Below are 6,000 nucleotides of genomic sequence, written 5' to 3'. Positions count from 1 at the left end.
TGCTATGCTAAATAGGGACACGGTAAAAGTTGAGTGATTTCCTATCACTCACAAGCTATAGGAGTTGCCTATTTACTTATGTTGGAATCATAAGGTTGACAGGTGGGGGTTGGTAATATGTTTTGGATTTGGTGGATGCCCCATCTGTTTAGAGAAAAACTGCTAATGTCGAAATGTGTTAGAGTTGTGGTCAAGTATTTGAATTTACTAAACACATACTGAGTATGGGATCGGGAATCCTAGTACCTGATTGAACCGGGGCATGGACATACTCCCCACTCTCTCTGGAACCGGGTTCCCCTGATGCATCATGTGGGTACAAGTGCAGCCTCGGTACGGTGTCGTTTCGGGACCGGTGGGGCATCGTATGCAAGGGAAGTGGGAACTGGACACGTCCCGGGGATTGATGGAAACAATTGATATATGTGAACCCAGCGTGGTACGCATATGTCGTGTGTTTAGGTCCACCTTGCAAGGTTAAGAAATTCGATTCGAATCGTCTGTTTCTCAAAGTTTGGGACTGCTTGACCGCCTTTCTACACTGAGTGAGAAGAGGAACAAAGGATGATACTTAATATTGATGCTTGATTAAATTGCTTGTTCTACCATGCTTGTTTACAATAGGTGCTTACCTAGAATGGTTAATCAACTAGAACTTGGTGCTAAAACTTGAAAGTAAGGATCCACTTTAGATACTTTGGCAAAACAAACCTCTCAGCCAAAAAGCCTAGCATGTCTAGGAGTCGGTGGATTAGATACCACCTGACGGGTAAGTCTTGCAGAGTATTATTATACTGAGCCTTGCTTGTGGCTATGTTTTTAGGTAATGTTGATGTTGAGGATATGATTACTAGTGTAACTTGGTTGTGCCAGCTCCCTCTGGGATGGACGGTTGAGTAGAACCTGTCCTCGGTGGGCGAGGATCATGGTGAGTGATATCATGAAAGGCTTCACCATGGTATTATGTATCGGTTAGATTTATCATTATTTTTCCGCTGCTTTTGAACTCTGAACACTCTTTATGCATTTGAGACTCAGTTTGTAATAAATTAATTTGGGACCTACGTAATCTTTCATCTGGATTGTTGTAATCTCTGGGCTCGTATTCGTGCAAGTTTTGTATGCTTGTTTTGATCGGAAATACGTGGTTGTATCGGGTGAAACCCGACAGACTACCATTTTAATTCGATTAAAGTGTTTATTCACATTTGAGGTGATGTTGAGCACACTTTAGCCAGGTTAAATTGAGTGGTTCTACCACAGCTGGTATCCGAGCCAGGTTGCATACACCAGAGAAAGCAACAAGCCCTAAACAGTCATTTCGATAAAACTTGCCCAGAAAAATCATGTTTGAAAAAAATGCGTTGGTACGTTAAGGATGAAAGTTGGTACATGTAGCCCTAGGGGATTATGGATTGATCAGGAGGCTAACTAACTTATTGGTTATACTATACTGACTTCTAGCATATTTACTTTCTGTCAAAACTTACTTCCTTGCACAACACTTGGCGCAGGGGTACGGTGTTGCTGTAACGTACCCACAGCACCATATGCAAATATGGTGGTAGTACCCAAAAAAAATGGTTGGCGCAGGGGTACAGTGATTGCTGTAATGTACCCACAGCATCATATGCAAATTTTGTGTTGACACCGGATTTTGACCAATCCTATAAATTCGGAGTACAAGATAATTGGAGTCACGTACAGCAATAAGAAGCTAGCATGCGTGCACATGGGCACAGAGTCCAAATCGGCTTCATTGGATTGATCGGCAAGAAGAGGCAAGGATGATATAAAAGAAAGGCCAGCACGTATGGATAAAAATGATTAGAATATACAACATGGATTCTGGTGCACTTTGCATGCCATGCGTGGGAGGCTACCAGAATAATTATGCATGCGGTCGATCTGTGCATGTACGGGAGGTTGTTTCATAGAATAAAATATTTTAGAGATAGAGTTTGGTTAGTTAGAGATAGAGTTTTTTATTAGAAAAGATTGTGTACGTGACTTGCCTTGTGCGTGGTTAGATGCCAATTATGTAACGTCCGCCCTATAAATATAAAGGGACGTGGCCATTGTAAAGAATCATCACACAATCAATAATACAACATATTTACCTTTACCTTTCGGCTTCACGCCATTGCCCTAGGAGTAGGAGTAATGTAGATTCTCGACGAGTTCCTTCTAGCAAGCTGGGCTGCATCGACCTCGATCTCCGGCGAGCTGCAAGTTCCGTCACCAGGTGTTCTAGGCTTTAACCACCGGGCGCATCGCTGTGGTTTCGTCTAGTTTCATCTACCAGTTATCGAGTATCTAGGATCTTTGACTTACGGCGCATCGCTTCTATCTCGATCTACGGTATTCACCAGTTATCCCGCCTTGATTAAGCTTGCATCGGCTGATATTTATCTGTTCTTTTGTCTTGCCGTTCAATTTGCTTTAATTAGCTTTAGATCGGTTCATCATAGACGATAGATCATTTAATAGCCTATTGCATCTTAATCTTGGTTACCCCTTCGAGTGCTGTTGGGAGTAAGTTCCATTGTGATTGGATTCATCAGCTGGCGGGGTTCAGATTAACGTCCTGCTAAATATTTCTAGACTGCAACTACCGGGCGCATCGCTGTGGTTTCACCTAAAAATATTGGTGGTGATGTTAGTTTAGATCTCATCGGCTTGTGGCTCTAGCTATGGTGGAGCAACAACTCAACAGCATCGTGTTTCCTATCGGCCGTATGGCTGATGGTTATTGTAAATTATATTAAATCGGCCCGATCGGCCGACTCCATCGAACTTCGAGACGACTATCATCTCCTTGTCAGTTGAATGGTCAAACTGACTGGCACGCCCGCGCACACCACGCGCGCCGATTTGGATTCTGCACTAGAGTTAAGCAGATCTCCCAGGTCCTCATGTGCTGATGCAGGGTCCACCACCGCCAGGATTTTGCGTCAACAACAGTGAACGGTAATTAATGTGGACGCTTTCGTGGGTGCTGGTATGAAAGGTTCAGTTGTACAAATGATCTTCTGCAGGTACACTAACCGCGATTACGTTACGTTAATGAATGGTTAGAAATTCGACTAGCTATTATAGGGAGAGCTGTAAATTGTTGCCTTGCCACCGGCACTAACCCCATAAGTCCAAGTATTTAGCAATCCTTTGATTTGTGAGGATGCATAGGTCATGCATGCATCATGTTAAAAACTTGCAAATTGGATATTGGAACAACCTTTACATGGATAACATGTTAACCTAATGAGGTTCTCACAAAAATTCTTGCCAAATCACCTAATCATTTTCTAGTTGTCATGAACTGCAGCTACCACTGTCAGACTTTTTCGAGCTCTCAAATGGTCTTTGTTCCAGAAACATTCTATAGAAAAGCTGTTCATAGTTTAGCACGTGTTATGCTGTAAAAATCTCATAAAATTTGTCCAAGTAGAACTCCAGTTATGATCAAATTAGTAACCCACTGTTTGCCGAAAAAATTCTGAATGCACAACAGACAGAGATTGAACTTTTCCACCACCTTAGGATCAATTTGTATCCATTGTCCAAAAATCAAAGTTGTAGGTAACGTAGCAGAGAACCTTCTGGTAAATTTTTTAAAATTGTTAGGTAAATGGTTTGAGAGTTATGGTCAGAATTGTGATGCACAGTTGCAGAAAGTTTCAAACTAGACTACAGTGAAAAGATCTGAGTCTATGACCTTCTTAGAGGTTGCTTTAGCAAAAGTTTTGAATACCAAAATTGTAGCCAAAGATCTGAGGAACATTCTGGTAAAGATTGGAAAAATTTGGATGTGTACTTTTTAAGTTATGACCATTTCTCTATCTGTCCAGAAACCTGTTTCACTCTTGGATAAGTGACTTCCTAGTTCTCAGACACTCCCTCGGTTTTGTTTCTTCCAGATGGCTGACCTAGTATATGTTGTGGTGGATATGGATGGACGAGTTCACTTGGACTGCCTGCACTAGGAGGGTTTTCCTTCCATACTGTGGGCAGTACGAGGAGTACGGCGTACCCCGTTGCCATGTGCATCTCACCCTTTTTTCCCCACCAAGCGCACCCTGAGTGGCCACCCTTGGAGGTTGAGGCACTTGGTTACCGCCTTGACGATACTTGGGAGGCAGCTGCTCTCTAGGGGCTCACTACTTTTTGTAGTCAGCACCCTGAGGAGGTCATCTTGACTCCCATAGGGCTGTTTCCGGTACCTCAGGCCGACGACCCTATGTGTATCGGCGTTAGATTTATCATTATTTTTCCACTGCTTTTGAACTCTGAACACTCTTTATGCATTTGAAACTCAGTTTGTAATAAATTAATTTGGGACCTATGTAATCTTTTGTCTGGATTGTTGTAATCTCTGGGCTCATCTTCGTGTGAGTTTTGTATGCTTGTTTTGATCGGAAATACGTGGTTGTATTAGGTGAAACCCAACAGACTACCATTTTAATTCAATTCAAGTGTCTATTCGCATTTGAGGCGATGTTGAGCACACTTTAGCCGGGGTGGTTCTACCACAGTATAGGTAATGGTTGAAGAGTACTGGCTACTCTTAAGTGGCTTGCTTTTACTCTTTGGCAACTGTCGCATTCCGACACATATTGAGCAATTTCTCTTTTCATCCCAGTCCACCAAAAATTTTGCCTGAGGTCCTGGTACATTTTGGTGCTACCTAGGTGAATAGAGAGCTTGGAGAGGTGTGCCTCATCCAGGATTTGCTTTCGGAGATCGTGATCTATTGGAACAAGCGGTCCTGGAACATACAACTCCTTTCTAGTCTTGGCGAAAACTCTTATATCCTTGATCCCTTTGAGAAAGCTTTGGCTTAATGAGTTTTTATCTCTTCGTCCCCTAGCTGTGCCATAATGATATGATCATGCAGGGTAGGTTCGATAGAGATGTGGTTTAGTGTGCCTTGAGGAACAATTTCTAAATTAAGTTTCCTCATCTCATGACACAAGGTCTCTGTGAAGTTTTCTGTGGAAAGGCAATTGCAATGAGTCTTGCGGCTTAATGCGTCCACAACCACATTAGCCTTCCTAGGGTGATAGTGCACTTCTAGATCATAATCCTTTATCAGCTCCAACCACCTCCTCTGACGCATATTTAGATCGGCTTGAGTAAAGATGTACTTGAGACTTTTATGATCGGTGTAGATATTGCAATAAGCACCCATCAAATAATGTCTCCAGATCTTTAGAGCATGAATCACCGCTACTAGCTCAAGGTCATGTGTTGGGTAATTCTGCTCATGAGGCCGAAGTACACGTGAAGCATAGGCAATGACTCGATTGTCTTGCATAAGAACACATCCGAGACCAGTGCCAGAGGCGGCACAGTAAATGTCGAAGGGCTTGGTATTATCAGGTTGAGCTAAGAATGGTGCTGAAGTCAAGTGTTTTTGTAGAGTGTGGAAAGCTTCTTCACACTTTTCGCTCCACACAAACTTGATCCCTTTCTTTAACAACTCTGTCATTGGCTTGGCTATTTTTGAGAAGTCCAGAATGAAACGATGATAATAGCCTGCTAGACCAAGAAAACTTCTGATTTGATGAACGGAAGTGGGTGGCTTCCAATCCATCACCTCTTGAACCTTGCTCGGGTCAACTACTATGCCTTCACTGGATATGGTGTGTCCCAAGAATTTCACACTATCCAGCCAAAATTCACACTTAGAGAACTTTGCATAGAGCTAATGATCTCTAAGGCGTTGAAGAACAATGCGGAGGTGTTGAGCATGCTCTTCTTTATTTTCGGAAAATATGAGGATGTCAAGCTCGGGCATAAACACCGAATTCATGAGATACATGAAGTAGGCACGAGCATTTGTGAGCCCGAAAGACATGACTAAGTACTCATATAATCCATACCGAGTAGAGAAGGTGGTCTTCGGGATGTCACTCGGCCGGATCTTAATTTGATTATAGCCACAACGGAGATTAATCTTGGAGAATACTCTGGCTCCGGCGAGTTGATCAAAGAGGACAT

Source organism: Setaria viridis, chromosome 9, assembly GCF_005286985.2.
Source record: "Setaria viridis chromosome 9, Setaria_viridis_v4.0, whole genome shotgun sequence".
NCBI lineage: Eukaryota > Viridiplantae > Streptophyta > Magnoliopsida > Poales > Poaceae > Setaria > Setaria viridis.
The sequence above is the reverse complement of the archived record's forward strand: the minus strand, read 5'-3'. Positions refer to the sequence as shown.